Source organism: Podarcis filfolensis (genome assembly GCF_964270895.1).
Source record: "Podarcis filfolensis genome assembly, chromosome: 3".
NCBI lineage: Eukaryota > Metazoa > Chordata > Lepidosauria > Squamata > Lacertidae > Podarcis > Podarcis filfolensis.
Window position 1 is genome coordinate 94,460,466 of NC_139606.1, and position 25,684 is coordinate 94,486,149.

General features: G+C 40.5%; 3 long non-coding RNA genes across 8 annotated transcripts in view; 2 read left to right on the top strand and 1 right to left on the bottom strand.

The window, feature by feature from the left end:
- The window catches only part of LOC310758819, an 86,072-nt gene that overhangs the window by 54,249 nt on the left and 6,139 nt on the right, over positions 1 to 25,684 (bottom strand). The gene's annotated exons all lie outside the window — the stretch shown is intronic.
- Positions 967 to 4,850, top strand: LOC310758935. Its single transcript, XR_014546111.1, has 3 exons — positions 967 to 1,681; positions 4,164 to 4,265; positions 4,775 to 4,850. It is a non-coding gene; the product is annotated as an uncharacterized lncRNA (long non-coding RNA).
- Positions 14,773 to 24,445, top strand: LOC310758898. Of its 2 annotated transcripts, none has more exons than XR_014546072.1 (3): positions 14,773 to 15,032; positions 21,589 to 21,748; positions 23,674 to 24,445. It is a non-coding gene; the product is annotated as an uncharacterized lncRNA (long non-coding RNA). The 2 variants fall into 2 exon arrangements; XR_014546073.1 differs by lacking the exon at positions 23,674 to 24,445 and adding an exon at positions 22,244 to 22,410.

Below are 25,684 nucleotides of genomic sequence, written 5' to 3' on the forward strand. Positions count from 1 at the left end.
TGCCAAAGGCTGATTGCTTTACTATGGATTGCCATAGTTAACCATGAGTTGCTTGGTAGTAGTCTGTGGAGCCATATGCTCCAGCCCCTTACACCAGGAGTAGCCAATGTGGTGCCCTCCAGTTGTTGTCGGACTGCAGTTCCCACAAGCCTCAAGCTAACATGGTCATTGGTCAAGGATGGTGGTCATTCTACTCCAACAACATCTGGCTGCCCACCTTTGCCCAACACCCCTTAAAAGCAGGGGTGGGTAACCTGTAGCCCTCCAGTTTTTGCTTGAATCCATTTCCTCTCAATGATTAGGGATGGCCAATGGGAGATGCAGTCCGACAACACTGGGGGGGGGGGGACAGTTTTCCCATATCTGTGAAATACCCGCACTGTACCTGACTGATAACACATCGGCGGCAGCATTAGGCACATTAACTTCCCACTTAACTCAGAATGAGAACCAGAGTGAAATTCTGATTTCAGTCCAAATGGAGCAAGACCTTTACAGCTGTGCTGGCTTTTGTCAGGCTGGGCTTTGCTTCCAGCTGCACAATGTTCTAATTTTTAATTGTAAAAGGAACGTGCAGACATCACACATAGATGTTATACACCATTACATTTTTATCTTCCCTTCCTCCACTGAGAGCTCAAAGAAACATACAAAGTTATCCCTGTGAAGTTATCCCATAACCCTGTGAAGTAGGGTTTTTTTCGGGGGGGGGGGGAGGCATTAGGGCTGAGTGGTTATTTTAACTTGGGTGTCCCAGTCAGGATACTTATAATAAAAGCTTCAATGAAACTCAGAGTGTGCATGATTTCTTTACAATGCTATGCTTTGGCTTGCAATTGGAATGTTTTGACTCGTTTGCCTACCAATGAATATAGCACATCTTTCCAGTGTTTCTGGCCTTTTAGCCCATTTCCTTATGATTAACTTTGGGGAGATGGAACAGGAACAGGGGAGTCTCCCCATCTCTTGGCACCGTCAGTTCTTCTTGCCCACCTTCCTTGCTGTTGAAATCAGTGAACAACTGAATGGAAGATCCCCCAGTTATCTCACATTCAACTTGCCATATTATCTCCTATAAGTTCATTTCTCCCATGTGTACAGGACTATTCAAACCCTAATCTCTCCCCATTAGCTATGTGGGTGGCGTGGAGGAATAACATGGCTAGATTATTTATTACCCTGTTCAATTTTTAAATACTAATCTATTTTTAAGTACAATAAAAATATCCTCTTATGTAATAAAGATTTAGCAAGTATCTCAAATTAAGGAGATTATTGACAAAAGATGTCTTTTACAGTAAATACCCTCTGTCAATTGGAATTTCAAAGCTTTGTATGTGGAAGTGCCTTTTATAAACTATACAGTTATTTTAAAAACCGCCAATAATGACTCTTGCATGATGTGAATGTTTAGAGGAGAGAGGGAAAGCTGAGGCTGATAACCCCAAACATTTTTAACCAGCTCTGTGACTATTGTTTCATAGCCTTGGTGTTGGGCTTTTACATATGTGGAATGTTCCAGAATACAGAAGCATTCAAAATGGAAAAAAACAACAACTGAGGAGAATTTTTTAAAAGGGAGGAGGGAAACCCTCTCTATGCCTCTCCTAAACCATTGTATTTCGCCATTATGTCAGTTAACAACTACACTAGAAACAAGCAGCAGATTTTTTTCCACTCTGTGAGTAATTGTCTGCATAGCAGTGACAGATGTGCAATATAGCAGCTTCTTCAGGAAAAAAAATTAACAGTTTGTCCAGCATGTCAGCTCGCTCTTTTTAGTGCTTCGGAGGTCCTGGCCCCATTATGGATGATTTAGAAATTGAGGCAAGCTAAGACCAGCTGCCTGAGTTGAAAGCCTTAGTTAGTAGGCCTCATCTGCATTCCAGTATTCACTTACATCTAGAAATTGGTAGGGCCCCTCCGGCCACAAGATGAGTGCGGGCTGACAATGCCTTGATTTGTCGAGAGAGAGAATAAATGGGTTTTTCAGAAGATGAGGAAATATCACCATTACTGGCCAATTTACAGCATTTTATCTGTTCTTCAAACATGTCACTTTTGTTATTGTCGCATGGTAATTACATAGTGAAACGGAAAGAAAACAAATTCCGGTTACATATTCAGATGGATTGCAAAATCATATAATCCTGATAAATGCCCATTTATGATACACATGGATGAAAGGTTCATTTTAATTTTGAATAGCTAGCACAGCCATAAATACGATATAGGATTAGATGCCACTGAATCCGATTACCAAAAGCAAATAGCATTTTTCCTCACTCTTTTTCATAACTAGCAAATTTGTAACAAGGAAGGTATTTAAAACAAAGGGGATTGGGAGGGGGAGTAGGGATTCCACCCACCCTCTCCCAGTCTCCTAAAATAATGTTTTAAGCAATAATGTTCCAGTGGCCCTCTTAAAAATATTGGGCTTACCATTGCTAAAAGTGCATTATTTCTGGAAGCAGCTCAACATTTGACATTAAAGGCTCACAGAAAGAGCCTCTGTTCCCTCCGCAAGTCGGGCACTTGAGATGCAGACAGAGCTGTTGTCATTAGATCTCCAATAACAAAGGCGGTGGTGATAAAAAAAATAATAGTGGTTCCATTATACCAGTTTTTATGCCCAGTCTTTTGAACAGAAGACTTAAGTCAGATGCTAAAACTCAGAAAATGTGTGAAAAGCATTAAAGACAACCCCAGACAGTGTTAAAGGCTTCTGGTTAAGAGATGGTTCACTAAAGCCATAATAGCTCATCAGATGAAATATTGGGCTGTCTCTTCTGTTGGTGATAAATAAGGAGCACCATCCACCAGGAACATCTGCACATGCCCGCTTTAAAGGAATATAAATAGTTGGGCATGCAGTTGCTGAAACGAATTTCCAGTGGATGGTGACCATTGCATGTGGTTAAATAATACACATCGGCACTAACATTACTCACAAGCCTTTTCAAATAAGCATTTTCTTAACTGACAAGCATCACTTTACAAACGTAGAATCTATCCTTCAGAGACCCAGTGTTAATAGTTCTATTTCTTTAGAGTTGCGACTAGACCCACGTTTAAGTTTCTGCTTTATCACAAAGCTTACTGGATGATGGATGTCTCACAAATATAGTGTGAGAGTGAAATAATATAAAATAAGGGGTCACCACAATGGGATTCAAAATAATTCCATGCTGGCTCTTAGTTGATTTGTCATGCACTAGATAGTCTTCATGGTCTGTCCTGGGACAACAGCTCCTATTGCTCCCAGAAAGCATCCATGATGGAGACGGTGGCTTTTTCCTCTGTTATTATTATGATTTAATTTTTTATTTATTACATTTGTACAATATCGCTCTTCATCTGAAGATCACAGGGCGGGTCACAACATAAGCATACAAAATGAAAATACATAGTAAAAACAAAACAAAACCCAATAACCTCTCTCCCACAAACTCATGTAAAAGGCCATAGAATGTTTGATCAGCCAAAGGCCTAATTATATAGAGAAAAGTTTTTGCCTGGCACTTAAAGATATGTAATGAAGGTGCCAGATTAGCCTCCCTGGGGAGAGCATTCCACAAACTGGGAGCCACCACAGAGTAGGCCTTGAGTTTTCGAGTTGCCACCCTCTGAGAGGGCACACGAAGAAGTGTCTCAGACAATGGAAACTAATTGGCAGCCAGTGCAGTCAGGCCAACCATAGCAGTCTCTCCTCCTGTGTTCCAGCACCTGGTATTTGGCAGCCTGGCTGCCTCCAGCTGTGAAGGTAAAGCACAGCCAACATGGCTAGTGTTTTTGAGATACATGTTTTCTGGCATACCAGACTCTCACAAAACGGCAGGTTTACATGTGTGTGTTTTTGTGGTGCCCAGCCCCACTAGAAGCTCACAGAGGAGCACTGTGTTAACGGAAGGAGGAGGAGTGGCGATAGATCGCACCAGCAAAAATGTCACCACACTTTTTAAAAAACAAATGAACACCTCACACAGTATACTTCACTGAGAGTTGGAAGGAACCATGAAAGTCATCTAGTCCAAACCCATGAAATGCAATAATATTTTGCCCAGTGTGGGGTTCGAACCCACGACCCTGGGATTAAGAGTCCCATACTTTACCACCTGAGCTATATTAGCCTAGGGATCTCTAAACTACCACTTTCCATTTAGACTACTGTAAGGCACTCTACATTGAGCTGCCCTTGAAGACGGTCTGGAAACGCTAGTACAGAATGCAGCCACAAGAGGATTGTCACTTCCATGCATTGACAGGTAACACCTGTCCAGCGGAATCTGCACTACATTTCTCCACATCAGCCAGGCCATGCTCTGTGGCTGGGAGAGGGACTCTGCTCATTGTCTCACCAACATGTGGAGAGACCTGTAGGGCCTTATCTGTAGTGGCACCCCAGATGTGGAGCTCCCTATCCTGTGCTTAAAGGGCACAAAATGGCACAACATTGATAGGATCTTGCCTTTCCTGATTTATCAATATTTTGGATTGTCCGAATTAGTCTCTATCTGCATCATATTAACTGTATCCTTTTAACTTTTGTTGTTGGCCTATTGTTGATGTTTTAACTGTATCTTATATTTTGCTATATATATTTTTTGAATTATTGTACAGAAACTGCTTTGGAGTCATTTTTAATGGAACGCATTAGAATCTTAACATATAAAATAGAATAAATCTTAACAAATATAAGAATCTTAAATAAAATAAAGTAAAATATTCCTTTTTTATTTATTATTAAATTTACAACCCACCCTTCCTCTCAAAGAAACCCAGGACAGCAACTGCAATGAGAAAAGTCATTTTCGTGAAATGTGGAACCAGAGGACAGGGTCAAGGTACTTCCTGCATTATTATTTTTAGACCATCTGAATTAAGCATGGCCACCCATTTGGTTTATTTTAGAGCATGTTCAGCAAAATCCACACCAGATTAAGTATGTTTTATTATTATTCTAAACTCTAGCGGCAACAAAATTCATCAGCATTCCTGCAGGTCTGCTCAGGGTCCAGGAGAGATGCAGAAGTACACCATGTTCTGGAACTGAGATCTAATAAAGACATTCTATTGTGATTCTGTCACGGATAAATACAATTAGGCAGTTGCTAAATGCTTACCTGCATCAAAGTCAAGTCTGATTCATTTTTTGGCTATTCTTATTTAAATGTGTCATAAATATGACTAGGTGCCAGCAGCCTAAGCAACCAGCCTACAGCTAAATCTGCTCTGAAATGATTAAATTATATCTGCCTGAACTTCCCTGACCATGTAATCACTTAAAGATTTACAGTTTTAGGTCAGGTATTACAGGTTAGATTATAGTTATAATAAGCCTGAGGTTGATGCAGGTGAATATTATAAATGACTGGTATCATTTTAAATCTTTTATCCAAAGCGGTGTGTGGCTAATGAGGTAACCTTGCTCCCCCTCCTGAATTGGACAACCAAATCAATACATGGCTTTTCTTGAGGCCTGGCCTAGACTATACTGTCACATACAGGAAACAGTGCAGCGAGTTTAACACCTCCATGCTGTTGTCTAGGCTCATTTCCTCTTTCTGGGGAAAACTACCACATGGTGGCAAGTAGATTATTTTGCATTATTATTCAGTGAAAGCAGGGCTGGTCCCAAAAAGCTTGCTGCCAGAGATTAAGGACAAAGTGATACAGTCATCCAATACCATGTACCGAAGCTGACGGGATTGGTAGATGAATCCTATTTCAACCGGCATTAGCTGGAGGCCCTGTAATCACAGTGGCTGGGTGATGGTGTATGGGGACAGCTTGGAATAAGCTCAGTTCCCATCCGTTTAGTTGCCTACCTCCACTTCCCTGCTAGCTTGCCTAGGCACTGAGAAAGGGCCCAGGCGGAAAGGCAGAGTGTAAATAAATTTAAGGAGGAGGAGGAAGAAGAAGAGGATAAGCCCTTCTCAGGGCAAGGTGTTTTGGGGGCTTTTAAATAAAAGATTTGAACATTACGTGACAAATCTGGGTTTTTTTTTCTTTTCTTTTTCAGACTCTTTTCCAAGTGTTCAATTACACACACACATGCACAAACACACAGAGAGACAGAGAAAATATTTAGTGAACACACACACAAACTGTTTCACTAAGTGGAAGAATGTTTGGCACAACTAATCAAAATTCATTGGAAAGGAATTCTCTGAGAAATTTCCTGTGAGTTTTGTTTTTCAACCATCTAAAAACTTTTGGAGAACTCTGCCCACACCCCACCAGAGAATATCTGGTGAATCTACCTAACCACCCAAATTTCACCTCCTGCAATTTGGAGAGAAGATTTTGGGAGGCTAGTTTTGTTCAGACCTTAGCCAATCTACCCAACCCAACAGAAGGACATCTATCTCGTTGTATGCCAGATGGTAGGTTACAAACCACAGGCTGGCCAGTACAGCAAATGGGGTACTAGAGGGATCCTTGAGATGATTCAGCAGGGCTCTTCCATTGAGAAAGAAAGAGAGGGAGTGCTTTATATGGAGCTGAAAGCCTGATTGAGAAGCCAATGCAGTGTGCATGGGCATCCTAATGGAAGAGGGAATCCTTCCTCAGATGAACCATAATCCCCCGATTCCCAGCTTGCTTTCTTTAACAAAAAATTAATTTCTAGCATTTGTAAAACCTGAGATTTGAGACATGATGTCCAGGCACTGTTCTCATTTTTGAGAAGTTAGCCTGCTCCCCACTTCAGTTTTTTATTTTCCTCCTGCACACACACACACACACAAATCCTGCCAATACCCATGCCAGTGTGTGCACAACCGCTGCACAACCGCTGCCATGGGGAAACGCCATAGTTCAGTGACACAGCATATGCTTCTTATGCAGAAGGTTGCAGGTTCAAACCCTGGCATTTTCAGATACGGCTAGGAGACACCCATGCTTGAAACCTTGTTGGGCCACTGCCCACCATAGTCAACATGGTGCTCTCCAGATGTTTAGGACTACAACTCCCATCAGCCCCAGCCAGACCTAACATGGAGAGTTCTGGATCCAACATATAACATAAATCTAACTAGGGGCCCACATATGTGCAAGTCTATGCACATTCCAGCTCAGAGAAATGTGCACTATCCCCGTTGGACACCCAACAATCCCAACCTCCGTTTGGGGACACACATTGCTGTCTCTTGCATCGGGGGAAATGTGATTTTTCTGCAAGTTGCTATTAAAGAGCGGGATTCTCAAAATGAGTGCTACTAGGTTTTTGGATATGGGCTAGAAAACAAATGTGTGTTGTTGTTTTTTATGAAAAACAACAGCAATGCTGAAACCCCACCGATCATTTGCTTAGTAAGGAAGGAGAACTGGGGGCAGGGGCAAGGACTGAATCCAATCCTGGCTAACTTAATTAGTAGATATTAATTTGCTTAAAAAATGAACCACCACCCCTCCAAGCAGTGCACATAGCCCCACCTATTGGATTGGGTTGGCCAGTTGGGGAGTTGTACAGACAACACTCATTTATATGCATGAATGCGCATGCTAAGAATCCCACTAAGAATGTGTGTGCTCCAGGCATTGTTGCAGAAAGATGCACTAAAAGAAACAGCTAATTTTCCCAATGCCATTCCTTTCCTAATGGCTGGGTTTTGTGTGTTAATGTTTCTATTGTTTTAATATTCTTGCTTTTCTCATTCATATTCTAAGAGATTATTGTTAGTGCCAACTCATTTGATTTATCATTTAGCGAAAGCACTTGTTCAAAAAGTCAGCACTGGATATTAAATGATGATTGCCTGCAATGAATTTCTTCTCAACATCTGCAAAGACAATTTTGCCTTTTCTTCTGCCACTTAACTCTAAGTGAGAGATCTTAAGCATACTTAAATAGGATTCATAATATCAAGCTCACAGGAAATTATCTCTAAATCTGGGTTGCTGTAAAGCTATAAGTAAAATTATCTGCTTAAAAATAAAAAGGATTTCTGAGAAGAAAAACAGAAGAAAAAATATTCCTATTTCTTATTATACTATTATCTGTCCAGCAAGTTGTTATTTAGTGAATCAGAGTTTCATCTGGTATAAATACCATTTCAGGAACAATTTTTTTGCTTTTAATATTATATTTGTGCCTTCTCCACTACAGTGTCGTGAAACCATTCAGTAACTAAGAGTACAATCCTATATATATCTACTTAGAAATTTCATTGGGTTCAATGGGGCTTGTTTCCAAGTGGTTACACAGTTGTAGATTGCAATCTACTAAAATGGATAAGAATTCTGAACTTACTTTTTTTTTTTTGGAGGGGGGGGGTTTAATACGCATGCTTTCCCCACCTCGTACCCTCCAGATGTTCTGAGTTCCATTTCCCAAAAATCCCAACCAGCATGGCCAATGGTCAGGAATAATGGAAGTTGTGGTCCAACAATGTTTTGAATGCATCAGGTCGGGGAGGGCTGTTCTAGTCCACCACACACCAATATCTCTCTGGTAACAAGAGCTCCCATAATCATTTCAACGGAGGGAAAGCTCCACACATAAAATTGCTTTCTATGTGCAGAGTTGCCCAACCATTTGGAAACTGCTATGCAAGAAGAGTAGCATTTGCACACTGATGGGCTGCCACATGTACACCCATAACTGAAGCCTATTAGGATCTTCTTGACCTAAAGTGGGGAACCTGTGGCCTTCCATAAGTTGCCAGGCTCAGCTCCCAGCATCCCTAACTACTGGCCATGATGACTGGGGCTGATGGGAGCTGGAGCCAACAGCATCTGAAAGGCCACAGGTTCCCTACCCCTGTTCTTGACCCATCATGAGAATTGCCAATTGGCCTGTGCGATACAGCACTGCTCTGTTGGGTCTGCCAGTGTTGATGTATGAAAACCCAGTAACCTTTTGAACCCTGTGCTTGGACCCTCCAAATTTTTATTCCTAGTCTCAGTGCCTCTCCTACCTAGAAGGCTGGAATTTTTAAAACAGAAAGCTGCCCATTCTACATGCTAGCAAGAACACTAGAAAAGCCCTGGGAAAAGTGCCAGAAGTGTGTTTTCTTGTGTTTCTCTTCCGCTACACTATTGGCTGTTCCACATATGCCTGCCTTACACAGCAAATACAGGGATAACTCAGTGGCAAGCTGTAGACTCAGAGACAGCTGTAGCAGCTCAGTAGATAAAACTTCCAAGCAACAAGAAAAGTAGCCAGCTGTTCAGAACTTTACATCAAAATGCTGAAGGAGGACAGAAGCCAGGAATTTCCAGAGTGGTGGTGGAGAGAAAGAAAAGGCTAAAAAGAAACAATTTGGAGGTCTAAATTGTACAAATTAAGTACAACACAAAATCAATTTTAATTCACATTGATTCTAAGGCAAACACCTAATTACAGTGAATGGCCAAATTATTCCCTACATCGAAACGTAAGTAAAGAGTTGCTGCATCTCCATCCTCGTGCTCATTTTAGTTGTTCTCTTTCTGTGGAAAACTTCAGCAGATTTTTTTTTTATTGCAAAATATTGCATAGAAGCCTTATGAATTTCATTTGAGTTTTCATCTAAATCACTTTGTTAACAACCAGAGCTTTGAAGAAAACTTTAAATACTGAATGTATTGTTGTAGTATCTGGGGCAAGGAAGAGTGAGTTACTTAAGTTCAGACTTTATAGTTATTATTAATAGCAGCTGAAAATTTATTAGAAAAGAGAGGGCCATCTTTACCATTCAGCAATAAAATCCTTTGGCCGATGCTACATTGCAGACTATGAAAAATCTCTTGTAGCACAAGAGAGTATTTTGTAGTGTTCCAGTGATGATGGAGATGCAAATCTGAAAGCTAAGCCATGCCCATCTAACTGAACACGGAGCTAATACCAGGATACCTGTTAACGCCGTGGTAAATCCTACAATCTACAGTGAACCTGAATGAAGACTGTGGTGATTATTGGTTCAATAGCTTTTAGTGGCTCCTCGTGAGCCAACAGGGTCTGTTGTAAAAATGTGTACTTAGGGACTCTTAAATATATCTTATTTATGACTCAGCGGACCATAACTGCTAAGAATGAGATGTTGCAATCTATGGTGTAAATCCTTCTTGGTTCTCCAATAATTGATCATTATGTCAAGGGCTGCTTTGTGGCTGCCTTTGACTGACGTGCTACAGCCACGTATGGAGTTCTGCCACAATGGGAACAAATTTTAGTAGCATCTCACATTTTGAGACTGGTTTGTATACTTATATTTTCCCAATTTATCATGAGCATAGTTTCAGCAATGCTTCCATTCTGAATTTTAAAGGCATTTGAGGCCAAAGAGAGAGAACATTCTAAAAAAAGCTGCACTGGATATTTTTGGATCAAAACTTTTTAAAGCATGGAATAGAAATCCCACTTTAATTGTGAAAGTACTGAATTTCCTGTAAAATTTTGCGTGATCATTCCATTCTTGTTCCCTTTGAGTATTGCTTAATCAGTATCACTTTCTCCACTAGCTGCTGCTTGCCCACCAGATTTACGGCAGCACAACCAATTCTGCTGCAGTGGGCACTAAGCCTAGGGGGCGCTGCAGGGCGTCGCAGCTATGAAATAGTGAATTGAGCAGATGAGAAGTGCTGGGGTGCCAAATTTTGGCCTTAGACAGGGCTCTGCTGAAATCTGAAATACCAAAGTCCGCCCCCGTGTCCACACCCATTTATTTCCCTAGATTCAGCACAGGAATGATCCCACCTAATCAGAGAACAAAATAATGTTATATTGCTATGTCTGACATAATGACATCACTGGGCATTAGGAAATATGATCATGGCCAATCAGATTTGGCTTCAGACTGGCATCACTGAAGGCAAATGAGCAACACTGAAAGTGAAAGCAATTTCAAGAAATGAGCGAACATTTATGCAAGGATTGCCAAAAGGCACCAGAAAAAAGAAGTGCTTTATATCATTGCAAAAAAATGTTCACAGAAAACAGCAAGTAATTTTGTGTCAACCCAAATTTAATGTAACTGCATGATCCACTTTGTATTTTACATTTTTTTTCCAGTTTAAGCTTAGCATGCCACATTCCAGACTAGAACTAATTTTTATACACAATGATCATTTCACAAAGAATGCAATTCATCCTTTACTGACATTAGATATGGCTCTTTTCCTGATTCCAAATCAAACTGTACTTTCTCTCCTCGATTAGTTAAATCACTGATTTTAAATTCTCATGGTTGCCTTTCATTGATTCCATTTAGACTTGTCTTTGTTGTTTTGAAAAAAAAAGTTTGAACTTCCAGTGCTGCTATGTGTTGCCTAAGGAGCACACAAAGGTTTAGATTGCATCTTTTCAATGCATTATGGCACTGCAGCCTAAAGCCATTACTTGTTTTTAACTGGCAACCTGCCTGTACGAATGGAGGAAGCAGATTGCCTCTTTGGTGAACACTTAGACAAGGTACTGATTTAACAACAGTGGACAAGCAGCTGGGAGCTGGGCTGTCAGCCTGTCACACACTGACAAATCTGTTGTTCATATTCAGGCAGGATGTTGCAGTTAGATTGCCATACGTACCATCTATCTACTACAGGCATGCAAGGAGTAGCAACATCTCCTGCCTACCCAGGGACAACATGCTGTCTGTGGTACATCTTTATGAAGGAATCCAAAAAGGAAAATGTATTTGCTTTTATCAGTCCTGGTCTTAATACATATGAGCAATAAGACTGTTCGTTCTATATTTTCCCTGCTTTTTCCTGCTCTGGTAATATGCACATTCAATGTTAGAAGCTGCATGTGTGTCTCACTGGGTTAACTCGCTTCTTTTATTGCAAAGCTTTTGTAAAGATAAATGTAATAGTCATCTAACTGTAAATACCTAGAGCTGCTGATTTCCCCCCCTCTTGGCAAGGTGCTATGCATGGCAGGCAGAAATTTAGCAAGAATGAAGATGAAAACAATCACCACTTAATTTCTGCTATATATGCATTTAAATGCACTGGCAGTGAAGTGATTTTCCTGAAAAAATGTGTATCGAAAAATATTTGGGAATTTTCCTATGCAATTTGCATAGAGTGATATGCAACAGAAAATCTCTGATGTGGTCTAATATAGCCTGTGTGTTTTAATTGTATTTAGTAAACAGCCAAAAGCTGAACACTTTGAACTGCCATGCTTGCCTAATATTTGTTTGCAGTTGGTATCTATTCATTGTTCCAATAAAAACAGAAAACATTACAACCCATATCACCGGGCATTGGAGCTTGTTTTACATGAATAAGCATGAATATAGGGGCAGTATTTATGGAATACGCTCACACATTTGGATCTGATGATTTCTGTTCCCTGCCCTTTTCTATTTTGTCCTTTACACACACCCTATGAGTTTACAGTCTGGGGCTTTCTGTGGTTAGAATCTGTCTGTTCATGTACAAAGTAGGTATAAACCAATTGAAAATCAGATGGATGAAATCTTGTGGAAGGTCAAATTAATACAAACAGAAAACAAATGTTCTTTTTCTCATGATTCTAAAGGAGGAAAATCCTGAGCCTTTCATGTGATTTCGCCCGCCGCCCTCCACCGCTGCATGTGTCTCCGTTTTTCTATGCAATGAAAACATCATTTCCCCCATCTTCATAAAATCACTTGATGTTCTCTGCTCAGCACTGAGATCACACTGAATGTTGATTGACAGAAAGATTACCTAATAAACCTTCACCACAAACTAATTAATCACTTTGAATACAACGCTAAATTGGCAAGCATTAAAAAGCAAAGGAGCTGGGTGTTGAAGACCATTTCCAAATGACCTTAGTTAAAAGCCAAGTACAGCCTGGTGAAAACACCAGTACTGTAATGCCGCACAGCAAGTAAGCAGTACCAGATTTGCCTTGCTTAAACATGGAAGGAATTAGAGGGAACTAAAAACAAACCCCACACACACTGAAAATGCTTCAGCGAAGGGGAATGTTATAGAACTGGCCTATGAAGCAAGAGTGTGCAGCTCTTTAGCCAGTTTGGTATAGTGGTTAGAGTGCCGGACTAGGACCTGGGAGACCAGGTCCAGGTTCAAACTCCTACTCAGTCACAAAACTTACTGGGCGACCCTGGGCCAGTCACTATTTCAGTCTACCCTACCTTGCAGGGTTGCTGTGAGGGTGAAATGGAAAGCGGGAGTTGGGTGCACGCCACTTTGAGCACCTTGGAGAAAAGGTGAGATGTAAATGTAATAATAAGCAATATAGATTCAGTGCTGGCATTTATTTTTCTTACAATGTGAGAAAATGGCTAAAGGCAGGGAAAAGCAGCTGGGAAAGGCACAAAGTGAGGGGGAATATAAAAATAAAATAAAATAGAGGGTTGGGAGCATCCATATTTTTTTTTTTTTTTTTTTTTTTGCAATAAGGGTTGCCAACTTTTCATCCAGTCATCCTAGCTCTTCTTTTAAGAGCAGTTTGATATGAAGCTCTCAACGTGTTTGCCTCCATGCTCTGAAAATCTTCACTTCCTAATATCTGCTTATCAGGCTGCATAAGAGCAGGCCAATCTATTAGTTCCTGATCAGTCGGTGAACCTGTTTGTAGCTCCCCGCACTTGTTTCAAGCATTTTCCCTTGCCAATTCTTTCAGGGTCTACTTAAATAGTGAACACATATTCAGCGTTACATATCTGCTATCTGATCCTATGCGTCTTTAATTGGAAATAAGCTCCAGTGAGTTTAGTTGGATTTACTCTGAAGTAAATGAGCATATGATTGCAACTTTTAACGTAGTTAAAATGGTTAATCAATCACCACAATGTTAACTAGGGTCAACCTAGTTAAAACAAACAGGCATGACCTGTTCCTGTGCCTTTAAAGCAGTGATCAGCAGGTGACTTTTCCACAGGATAGAAAGAAGCATGATCACTCACTAATAACCAGCACAAGTGAACCGACACTACAGAGACCAGCTGGAAAGCTGGCAATGCTAACATTCAAATGTAAAGATTATATATCTCTCTGCAAATCTTTTTCCTTGCATTATTTATTTACTTATTCCTAAAAATGTAAACAACACCTTCATCTAAAAATGGATTTTAGGGTGGTAGACCTACAAATATCATATAGTCATTTCCCTTGCTCAAACCAATTACACCATGCATTGAAATTGTGGCTTCCCTGCAGTATTCCACTTGAGATGTGCAAGTACAAGGCACTGAGGGGAGGGAAATTTGGCTACTGTAAGCAGAGTCCAGATACATTCATAAAACAAACAACTTTCCAAAATATGTAGTAGATTACAGAGTGAATGCCGTTTAAGGGTGAGGGGTTGATGGGCTGGAACTTGGAGGAGTGAAAGGGAAACTAGATTCAAATTGCTACTTGGCCACCATGTTTGCAGGAGGGTCTTGAACCAGCCATGTTTTCTCTGCCTAACCTCTGCCTCACAGAATTGTTTTAAGAATTATGTGAAGTGGGTGGATGGGAACAGCCTTGAATATAGTCTTCAGGGCGCTATGACGACTCTCATTTTAAATACCCCTCCTATATGTAGGCTATAGAAGCTGTGCTATATTGCTGAGGGGACGTCAGAAGAGAGGAGGAAAGCAAATATTCAACCACCAGTTATGCCTATGTCTCATCCTGATAGTATAGCCAGAGACATTTTGGCAAATTTAAAAAATCCACCTGGACAGAAATTTTACCCCAGAAAAAGACGACATGGCAACCCCAGTCACTGGACACAGAATAGCCCTCTAAACCATGGGTAGGCAAACTAAGGTCTGCGGGCCGGATCAGGCCCAATTGCCTTCTGGATCCGACCTGCAGACGGTCCGGGAATCGCCGCATTGATCGCCAGCGTACGCATTCTTTCCCTCTCCCTCCCTCTCCCTCACACGGCGGCGGCGGCAGCAGCAGCACCTCCTCCCTCCCTCTTCCTGGCTTGTCCCTGCCCTGCCTAGAGGAGGAAGGGGGCTGGGCTTTGTTGGTGTGCCAGCAGCAGCAGCGCTCGAGCAGCTGCCATTTTAAGCAGCCCGTATCCAGAGCCCTTTCGCACGCCGCTCATCATCCCTCCACCGCCGCCTGTAGCCCCTGCCACTTGCAAGACACAGGTAAGCAGCCACCTGGGCTCGTGGTGCTCTAGCATCACCCCCCCAAAAAAATATAGTCCAGCCCCCCACAAGGTCTAAGGGACAGTGGACCGGCCCTTGCTGAAAAAGTTTGCTGACCCCTGCTCTTAACTATCCAGTCATGCTTTGTGAACTGCCTGCACACTTGAATCTCAGACAGGCCACATCTCCAGCACTGCAACAACATTAAGGGTGGGGAGGAGTCCTCAATTAATGGATCACTGCTTTCCAGTGCACATATCTGGCCCCTCAGCTCCCAATCCCACTTTGTAACCTCTTTCCCTCCTTCCTTTAGCCTTGTTCCTCAGACTAGAGAGAAGGGGGAGAAATTATTTATTGTGTGCCTGTTGAAAATGAAAGACTTTTACATTTTAATGAGCACTAAATAGGAGCGAGGAAATATTGTTCATTAGCTGTAATCTGCGGAATTGCTTGAGTGAGCTGCCTTTGGAGGCCGCTTTAAACGGTTCACTCAAGTAAAGCAGTTGTATGGTAATTAAGGGAGCATTTTTCTGTCAACATCTGTGCTACTATTTATAACGCTGAAGGTATCTTATTACTCCACTAGAGAAGCATTAAGTGAGGGAGGTTTGGCCAAATGGAGTTGATATCACCCTCTCTCTCCCTCTATTATTATTACAGTTTTCTCATTGCATCACTCCTCCCTTTCCTGTCCCTTCTTCAAATCCGGGGGGGGGGGGGGAGCTGTCCGCTAGTTCCTGATAGAGCAGCGTTTTCATTCCAGTAGCTGTTCATTAATCACTGACTTTGCTCAGCAGCAGAGACACCCATGCCAGTTCAAGGCAGTTTGCTGCCTGAGGTTGAGCTGCAAATAATGTTATCACCACCCACAACAAGTCAAAGTTCTTAGTGCCCAAAGCCAGACAATGTATTTTGACACCTGAGGCAGAAAATCCCACAAGCAACTCTTCTCCCTTCTGACAACAATTAAAACATGAAATGCAGTAATAAATTAAGTAACTATCGATTTGTTGCCTTTTCATGATACCTCAAATCAGTTGTTTCCTCTGCCTAACAGTAGGACTGGCCCCAGAGAGCAAAATTGGAGATTTGTCCATTGGGCAATATTGGCCAGCTTACAATTTTTATTCTCTAATCAATACACACAATGCCTACAGACAAGTGGCCAAATGTACCTCAGGTCTCCCATTTTCTATGGAATCACTTGCACGTAAACAATCCTTGTCTTCTGTAGCTGGATGCAATTGCACACACACTTTGATGCCTGGAGGGGGCTAGTCAAAAGCAGTGGCCTCTCTCAAAGGCGCAAGAGCAATTAATTACTAGTTGCATTTTCCTAACGATGGCATTATGAAAGCTAGCTTTGCAATTTTGTGAGCAAGATAAAATGCATAAAAAATTAAACCAAGTTCTATTTATTTGTTTTAAAGCATTTATAAATCACTTAACATTTTTTAAAATCTCTAAGCAGCGTACAATGTAAAGACCAACAATATTATTAAATCAAAAGTACAGCCTAAAGCCAAACCCCCAGAAATATAAAAACAGATTTAAAAAAAAAACAGAATTTGGTGGAATCAAATACATAAAACATGGTCCTATCTAATGGGTTACGTGTAAGGCTGGGCAAAACAGCTGTCTGAAGCAACTTAGTGGTTGCTGCTTCACGTATGGCAGATGGGAGGGCATTCCCTAATATAAGGGAAATTTTTACTTGTGAATGAGACAGTGGGTCACAGCACAGACCTAGTCTTCCAAGACCTGAGATAAAGGTCTCTTTTGTAAGTTAGAGTCAAATAGCTAGGGTGGTTCTTTCCTTCTAGATGTCTGCTGTTTCTGTTTCCTGTAACTTTTTTTATTTATCAGAGTGGTTAAAACAAAAACACACCTTTTTATTATTTATAAAGTTTTTATATATCTTATTTAGTTTGGCATGTTTGGCATGTTCATGTTCTTATTACTGCCATTTTACAGATGGGAGTAACAGAGGCTGGGAAGTAGCTACTTCACCCTGGGTCTAGTCTGATCTAGAATAAGAATCTCGCCTCCTGTTTCTCCTGCCTGACTTCCACTCATTTCTCTTCCTCTCGTTTTTTCCGACATTTTGCCTATCTGTCAATAGTGCATTGACAGAAACCCTCAACAAGGCTTGAACTCCTTTGGGGTGGAATAGTTTGCAGCATGCCTGGGCATAACAGACAGAATAATAGTTTCCTGCCATTGGCTTATTTCTTTATTAAAGAGAGAGGACTTATTTCAATATCTGAGCAATCCACTTCACTCGCATGCGTATGCACAGAGACATAAAGGCAATTCATCGGGATTTCTTTAAAATCAGTGGCGTTTCGAAGGGTCTTTTTAACTTACTTTTTATTCCTTACTGATAATGCAGCATTGCCATACAGCACCAGCACACGGCGGGGCATGTTTTAGTGGTTCATTAATACCCGTCGTGGATGTGCAGCCGCACACATTCAGCCGCCTGAGGTGTATATTAATGGACCATTAAAACATGCCCAGGAGTGTCTTAAAGCTGTTACAATATGTCTCTGCAATTTTAAATTCAATTTTTGTGTGTGTGTGTGTGTATTTTTTCTAAGGAAAAAAAAAACTTTGCAGAACCCTTGGTTTCTCTTCCTTGTTTCATTTCGTTCAACAGCAATGAATGACAATGAACCAGAGGTTTCAGATGCTTAGCACACTATTCTGAATGTGCTTTTCCCCCCAATTAGATTTGCCTAGTCTCAAAGGTTTTTCACAACACTCGTGAAATACGCTTCTTTAAAATATAAGCTACTGGAACCATGTGACTTTTTGAGACTTAAGGCCACTTTAGGTTCTATGTGTTGTGGACCAATGCATGTGCACTGCCCAAAATGCATACATGCAGCAGAGATCCTCAACTATGGCTGATACTATGGCTTCATCTGTAGGATACACATTTGTAGGATACATGCAACCAGAAACATGTATTTGTTTCAAGAACGTGATACACACTTGTGTATGCATAGCCCTAACTTGCCATCAGACCAGTCAACTATTTCACAGGGAGGGGGCACTCATCCAAGTCTCCATCCTGAACAACTGATTTGCACAGATGCTAGTTAGTTTTCAGGGTTACAAATGGTCAGCCCCGTTCCTGGATCAGGCTGGGGAACAGTACACTCTGATAAAACGGGATGCTGCACATGGATGCAGTCAGAAAAGTGAGAAAAAGAGTACAATAGCCATGAAGTAACAAATCAAATGGCCAGCTTAATGCTAAAACAACAGTATGTGGTTTTACAGTATAGTGGTGGCTTGTGGGGCGTCATGACATGGTGACTGGCTACTCCTGTGGAGTGGTAGCTGAGGATTAGCTACATCAGGACCATCAGGGCATGTGATTGTTGAATGGCCAGTGGTGTCCAGTGCGCCACAGGCAGATGATGTCAACAACTGTGCTGAGTACTGCTGACCTTTCAATAGTTATGTGGCTGAACAGTGCAGCCGTAGTGCTCGCTCCCTTTTTTTGGGCTTCCAATAATTTCTAGGAATGTCCACCTGTAAGGATGCTGTGCCCCTTTCCCCCTCAGACTGCATTCAGCAGCAAGACTGTATTCTGACACACACACACACCTGTTCTGTGAGCCACCATTGTTTCGCCACTTTTTATTGCAGCACATTATCCAGTGGGGCTTTATTTATGGCACAGTCAATAACTAAAGCTTATCGTAATGCTTGTAAAGAATTATTAAGTAAATCTAACCAACAAATCAGACAATGGTTTGGGACAACCGAAACTCTGCCCTTGGCTGCCCTGAGGTTTATATGCTATCTTATCTTTGTATGAAAGGAGAACAAAAACACTATAAAGGCAGTAATACTGGCTTTAAGCTTTTGGTGGATTTCCTGCACCAGGAGAAAATCTTCAGTAGTTCCATTTAAACCTTCTTAACACAGTGTGACTTATGAGAGCTCTTCCTTGTGGTCCATGGCCACGTTGTAATTAAGCAATGAGATAGGCAGTGGATCTCTTAGTGGTATGTTAAAGCCCATGGCCAAGGGATGAAATCTTTTGAAAGGAGGAGGAGTTCTGCTATCTGTCTAAAAAAAGCAACTGTGGAAGTCATAAAATTTATACACCGCTTGATTGCAAAAAGCCTAACTGTGGGAGTGTGTTTATATATATAATGAATGAGAGAATGATGGGGCAGGGATGGAGGAAAATAAAGGATTGGGCATATATTGGCCATTACTATCCACCCATAATTATAATAATCAGGAACTAATGGAATCATTCACAAATGTTTATTCAACACATTGCGGCGGGGGGGGGGATGATGTGCTAAAGTACTTTATAGAGCTAAGCATTATTTTTAGTATTAATGATAAATATGGGTATGACATCTGTCAGCAAGCTCTAATTATCTCTAAAGCTATTTCAGAAAATGATTGCGTTGTTTGGGTTTTTTTTTTTTTTTTAAGAACTTAAGGAAAAAAGTGTACTACTGTAAACGGCTCATGTTTTGTGATGGGGGAGGAGGATAATTCCCCTGCTGGCATCTGCTAGAATCTGCTAATCAGGACTGTTGGTTTGGAAAACTACGAAAACCCGCGGACTCGCACAAATTGATTAATATCTTTGTTCTGTTTCTGTTAAGTATCGCATCCCCTCCTTGTTCCCACATTGCCTCACCACCTCATTCTCTTTCCCCCTTCTTATTTTCCTTGCTATATTCCTCATGTTCTCAAACTTCTCTTGAAACCAGTTTTGGATGATGTTGCTAAAACAAGGAAAGCTCTGCAGATCAGCAGCAGAGCCACCTGCCGAAGGCATTTTGCTCTCTACCCAAGGCAGAGCAGCAGTAAATGAGAGTCCATCCCCTCACTGAGCCAAGGTGCATAATATCCCAAAGTGAGCCAAATTAGTTTGACACCTGAGACAGAAAAATCACATAAGCACCTCTTCTCCTCTCTGGCAGTAAAAATACAATAAGAACAAATTAAATAACTGTTTGCTGCCATTTTGTGACACCCCAAAGCTGCTGGCTGAGGCAGACGCCTCACTCTACCAAATGGTAGGACTGGCCCGGCCCAGAGTCCATCTATTCAACATCCTGGTTTCCCCAGTAGCCAAGTTTCAAAAAGCCACTAAGCAGGACTTGAAGGCAAAAGCCTGCTCTCTCCAACAACTGGTATTTCCTGGCTACTTCCAGACAACCTGTTTACTGAACATTTACACAGGTAATTTAATGAGCAGCCACTCCAATTTGTTTGCGGGGAAGCAAGACAACATGTATCAAAGCAAGTGTTACCCCACACTTCCCACTGCATTTTCCCATTGCTTTCATTTTCACAAAAAGTCCAGTCTTTTGGGAAAGCAGGTTTGTTTCTCCATTGATTTTGAATACAGGTGTGTTTTCATTGCCCAGTCTCACTGCTGCGTCCCCACCCCCTAGTAAACCACGATTGTGGGGATGGGAGGTCAGAGAAGTACCCCTCTCCTGTCCCACCTTGCCAACTGCTACTTTGTACGCCCTTTGTTCAACATTTTTTGACCCCTGTTCATTCCTTCTATCACATTTCCATCTAGATTTGAGTAAATATCACTAGGATATACTTCCACACAGATTTTTCATATCCCCTCACTACATTTTGGAGTTCCAGTCCTCCAAATAAAAAACATTAGCACCAGCAAACTATAGCAGTGCAATCTATTAAGAAAAAGTTCTGCATTCAATGGTGCTTACTCCATATAACTGTATATAGGACTATAGCCCTCAACTACCATAATCTGACAGACAACCGCCTTCCTTACAAACCCTCTCAAGTGTTAAAAACAGCAGAGATGACCCTCTTGGTAATTTCACCACCCTCAGAAGTTGGGGGAAGCAGTCCGAGAAATGGTGTTCTCTGCAGCAGCTCCTAGGTTGCAGAATTACCTCTCCAAAAAGATATGCCTGTCACCTTCATTATATATTTTCTGTTGTACTGTAACTGCAACTATACCTCTGTACCCTTGCTTTCAACACCTAAGATATGTGTTTTCACGGCTCACCTGACTGTGACTAATTTGCTTTAACTATTTTTAATATTAAATTTTAAATTTTTGTAACCTGCCCTGGGACCTAATACTGAAGAGAGAGCAATACATTGAGTTAACAACAACAATAATCCTAGTTTTGGTTATCAGATTTACTGAGCTAGAAATTTGATCCATCTATGTGTGTCTGTCTGTCTTTTTGTGTGTGCAGATATATTACATTTCTTGAGTCTTTGGTGGGCATGGCTTTGTACTACTGAAACTAATAATTTATATGTGGCAATACATCAGCTTTAGTAATTCTCATCTATAACATTTTATTGTACCAGTTAGAGCAAGGCCCATAAGACAGGGATTATCAACAATAAGAAAAGAATGACATTCCTGCATTCCCATTAAAGTCACGTTTCTCTGGGAGTACTCTACAAAACAGCAGAGGCAGGCAGGATGGAGAACTTTGAGTAATCGTGGGTTATAATCTAACATGGGCTGCTTTGTAACAATGGTTAACTAACCTAACGATCCTTTCAGGTGGCTACAACCTACACAGGCACTGCCATTTTTGCAATGGAAATTAACAAAGACTAAAGCAAGATGTGGAAAGAGATACAAGCCAAAGTGGAAACAAGCATGAATGCTGACTGCCATCTGGCACAGATGTCATTTACTGCTGTTCATGATTCAAGCATTGGTAAGATTTATTTGAGATAGTTAACTTGACATATATTCTTAAGAAAAGATAAGTAATAAAGATAAACATTCTTAAGGTGTTATAGTGGTTGAATTACATGGCTGGTCTTTCTTTTTACTATAGGTTCAAACCCTAGTAAGTGATATTATTGAAATAATAATAATAATAATAATAATAATAATAATAATAATAATAATATATTATTTATACCCCGCCCATCTGGATGGGTTTCCCCAGCCGCTCTGGGGGCTTCCAACAAAATATTAGAATACAATAGTCTGTCAAACATTAAAAGCTTCCCTAAACAGAGCTGTCTTCAGATGTCTTCTAAAAGTCTGGTAATTGTTTTTCTCTTTGACATCTAGTGGGAGGGTGTTCCACAGGGAGGGCGCTGGACCTCAGTGTCTGGGCTGAATAATTATGAAGAGATTAAATCTGGTAGTCATGGGCTTGACTGTATTTGTTTCTTTCTTGTACTTATATCCTGTTCTTCAGAGAACTACAAGTTGCTTATGGAGGACTCTGAGGCATCTTCCATGTCTATACCCTCTGAACTTCAGCTATACTAGAGGACCCTGTCTTCCCTGGGTTTAAACCGAACTGTGGGATCTGCGAAGGCTACAGAATGCAAACCATTGTTGAAATTATTTGTAGAATGAAAGCACAGATACTCACTTCTATTTTCAATTAACTGCACTTCGTTGTTTTGTCCAAACTGGGAATTGCAATGTTTTATGCATAGTTTCAGAAACCACAGTTGTTACTGGCCTTAAAAAAAATAAATCTATCCCATGTTTGTCCCACTTTGGATGCCACAATAAACTGTGGTTAGCTGAAAATTTAAATGAATACTGCCAATTTCCTCACAGCAGAAGGAAGTGGGAAGCGCATAAGCCCAAGGCTCATTCTCATAGTATTAAAATATGTTTTAGTGTTACATCCAAATCCAGCCAAGGCCAGACAGTACTTGATGGATAATGAGGCATATTAAACCACAGTGCATTTAGGTTGTAGTTTTAGAGCAACACAGGGAAATCTAAAGAATGCTTTCCTTGTTGTGCTTTATAATAGTTAGCACTTGGATAGTTTAGGCTGAATGTTCTCTGTGCAGCCATTCCTTTATAATGGCACACAAATGTACCCTTGTTAAGAGTGACAGTGTGGTAACCTGCTTATTTTGTTCATATGCAAGACAATTTGAATTTCAAACATGCAAGACACCCTGGCTGGATGACAAAATATATTCATCTTATTAAAACCTGATTAATTTCCAACCTCAACCTTCTAAAAACTTACATAATCTGATCCTGTGGCGGAAATCTTTTTGGTACACACACACACACACACACACACACACACACAAATGGGGCAGGTATTTTAAATAGTCCAGCGGATTTGGAGCAGACAGACACACATGCAAAGAAAAGGGAAAGAATGAGACTATATTGATCTAAAAATAAATAAATACCAGAAAATTCTTCTGTAAGCAAGGCTAGTGGCATACAAATGAGATAATGGTGTAAACCAGAAGCAGGAAAAAGGCATACAATCTGAAGGAAATGCAGTTGCCACACCAGTTATAAAGCCTTTTTTAAACATGGTTGCTTCTAAAATTATACTGTTAGCATTAACTACTTTGCTAAATGTAATTTCAGAGCAGCTTGGCTATGCTGGGACCAATAATGTTTCAGCAGATGTTAACAGTGAGGGAATTTAAAGATTACAGGGTTTCATGGGTGTAGTAAAGCTGCAGTGGGAACAGAAATATTGCCGTAGCTGTTAAGTTCTGAGTGCACCACATTTACTGACAAGTAATACATGAGTGATAGTGAGGACCAAGGGAACAGAACTTTATACTTACTGGTCAGCAGCATATAAATTCCATAAATTAAACAAAGTTTTATGCATTTTTCATTTCTTTTCAGAGCGATCCTCTCTAAGGACCTTGGCTTCACATTTATTCCGACCACAAAGCGTATCTCTGATATAGTGTGGGGCTTCCCCCTGCCAAAAAAAGGTATATCCCCAAATATACGACTCCATTCTCCTTTCTCTATATATCCTCCTGCTCCTCCTCCCTTCATATAGTTTTTATGAAGACCCATTTTATAGCAGTGAATTCTAGCATGCAATAAAGTCATAAAGGCTGATATTTCAACAGTGTAATAACTGCAATTATATCAGTTCCTGTATTTTTCAGTGGAGTCAGAAATGCTGTTTTAGCAAACACATGCACAAAAACACAGATTTGAAGAAGTTGCAGGACATTATCACAAGCGACACATAGGGCATTTGATGGGGGATCTTTCTGATTTCACACGACTACGACACACCAACAGAATGTTCTAACAGGGGTCTATTCTTCCAGTTCAATGCTAGAAATGGAGGATAGTTTTCGGGGTTATTTGTACTGATCCCACTCAAGTCTCATCCTTTCCTTGTGCCAATTTTATACATCCTAACAGCTGGTTTGCAAGGAAGTTTGTGAACCTGCCTCTGCATGTACAAAAGTCTCCAACTGACTATTACAGCTACCAATAGGTGCTACAGCTAGCCAGAAGGCCCCATACTAAGCCTCTCAATAGCACTGCCCTTGCCAACACCCATCATCTAAGGAGGGTGGCACAATCTCAACCTCTTAAGTACGGGGCTTCAAGCAGCAGAGAAGAGAAACAAGAGCACTGTAGCAAAGATGCGGAAGACTTCAGCTGGCTGTAGTAAGTAGTAACAGCTGGCTGAAGGCTACCCTACACCAAGGAACTGGTTCAAATGAGTTTCCAGTGCAAACTGGTCCTAAGCTACAATTTTAATATCTGTCACCACTCCTTCTAATAGCAAATGCAGGTACTGAGTGCCAACAGTATTGGAGCCAACGTGGGGCTGTTGAGAAACAAGATGAACATCAAGAGAGGATTTACTTACACAGTTTCCAAATTCCAAAAGATATTATAGACGACAATTCTAAACTATTTAAGAAGGCATATAATATACTGTTAGAATGGGAAATTAAAGATGAAGAAGTTAAATCTGTAATGATTAAGTGGGCACAGGACATAGGTCATAATATACAATTTGAGGATTGCATAAGGTTGTGGAGAGTGAATTTGAAATTCACAGATTGCATATTGTTGAAAGAGAAGTGTATGAAAATGATGTATAGGTGGTATACCACACCAGTAAAATTGGCAAAAATGTATAAAACAGAACAAAAGAACTGTTGGAGATATAAAGAAGGGGAAGGTACATTTTACCATATGTGGTGGGATTGCAAGATTTTTTTTTAAAAAAAGGGAAATGGTATACAATGAATTGAGAAAAATGTTTAAAATAACATTTGTTTAAAAACCAGAAGCTTTTCTGTTGGGTATTTTGGGACAAGAGCTGCCAAAAGAAAAACTGACATTATTTATGTATGCTACAACAGCAGCAAGAATGTTAATAGCACAAAACTGGAAGACCGGAGAAGTCGCATCCAAAGAACAGTTGCAAGAAAAGTTGAACTATGCAGAGTTAGCAAAATTAACAGACAAGTTGCGTGAAAAGGACAATAGTGTCTTTGAAAAAGAATGGGAACCCTTTACAACATATTTGCAGAAACAAACAAAAAAATGGACTCACTGGCAGGATTTAAATAAACATTTACAATTTTATTTACAGAGAACAAAGAACTATAACAATGGGAAAACATAGTATCTTATATAAACAGTAGATTGTACCATTTGATGTAACAAAGCAGAAATGGAAAATGAAAGTTTAGTAATGATGATGGATATTTGTTGCAAGAAAGAAAATCAATAAAAATTATTTAAAACAACAACAAAATAAATTAATAATAATAATAATAATAATAATAATAATAATAATAATAGTCTTGAGGGAACTACCCCCACCCCTGCAAGCCTACACACAGCCAAAGGAAGACTGAACATGCTTGGT